Source organism: Tigriopus californicus, chromosome 6 (genome assembly GCF_007210705.1).
Source record: "Tigriopus californicus strain San Diego chromosome 6, Tcal_SD_v2.1, whole genome shotgun sequence".
NCBI classification, from domain to species: domain Eukaryota; kingdom Metazoa; phylum Arthropoda; class Copepoda; order Harpacticoida; family Harpacticidae; genus Tigriopus; species Tigriopus californicus.
Window position 1 is genome coordinate 5478590 of NC_081445.1, and position 812 is coordinate 5479401.

Consider the following 812-nt stretch of genomic DNA (forward strand, 5'->3'; position numbering starts at 1 on the left):
ATGACATCCACGAAATCCAATAAAGAGGGTAAAGAGCTAGCTGATCTGCTCTTCCATTCGAAATGGTTGACCCTGGGATTGAGCCTCTTCTTAGTGCTCGTCGTCATCTATCAGACGCAAGAGATCTTCTCTATGATCAGCCGTGATTTTGACCCTTCAACAGCCTTCTACGTGTCGCTTGTATGCTGCATAACCACCTTTGTCTACCTAATAGTCACACTTTTGATCTTCCACGGGACACGGAAACAAAGGAGTATTGAGTTTATACCTTGGTTGATATTCACACCCATTGTTTTGGGGGTCTTGAATGTCAGATCCTTCTTGGCCGTTCATGGCTTCTGGGGGTTTGATGAACTGGAGCGACCCGACTCTTGGGAGTTCCTCACCATCGAATGGGATATAGATGTGATCGGGACTCTGCTTCTGGATTGTGTGACCACCGTGACCTTTATCTATGCTTGGCGCAGCTTTAAACGGCTTCGAACCAAAGAAATCCAGATCCTCATGGCTAACAACCGTTGGCAGCGGCATTCTGTGTAGCACTTGCAAGTGCCACGTGCCAGTACGTGCTCAATGTGATCATCAATTGTGCGCTGGGCTGCCATGGCAAAGCATTGGGACCTTTTTTGAGAACTGCCGCGAGAAACAGAAAAACAAAGACCACAGGATCGTATGATAAACTCTTACAACATGACGTTATTCCGGAGTGGAAGCTACGTCCGGATTAAGACCAAATCACGAGCGATACCTTGTTCAGGAAAAACTTTGAAAACACAATATACACTGCCCCATGATTTACTTTACCTGTATTT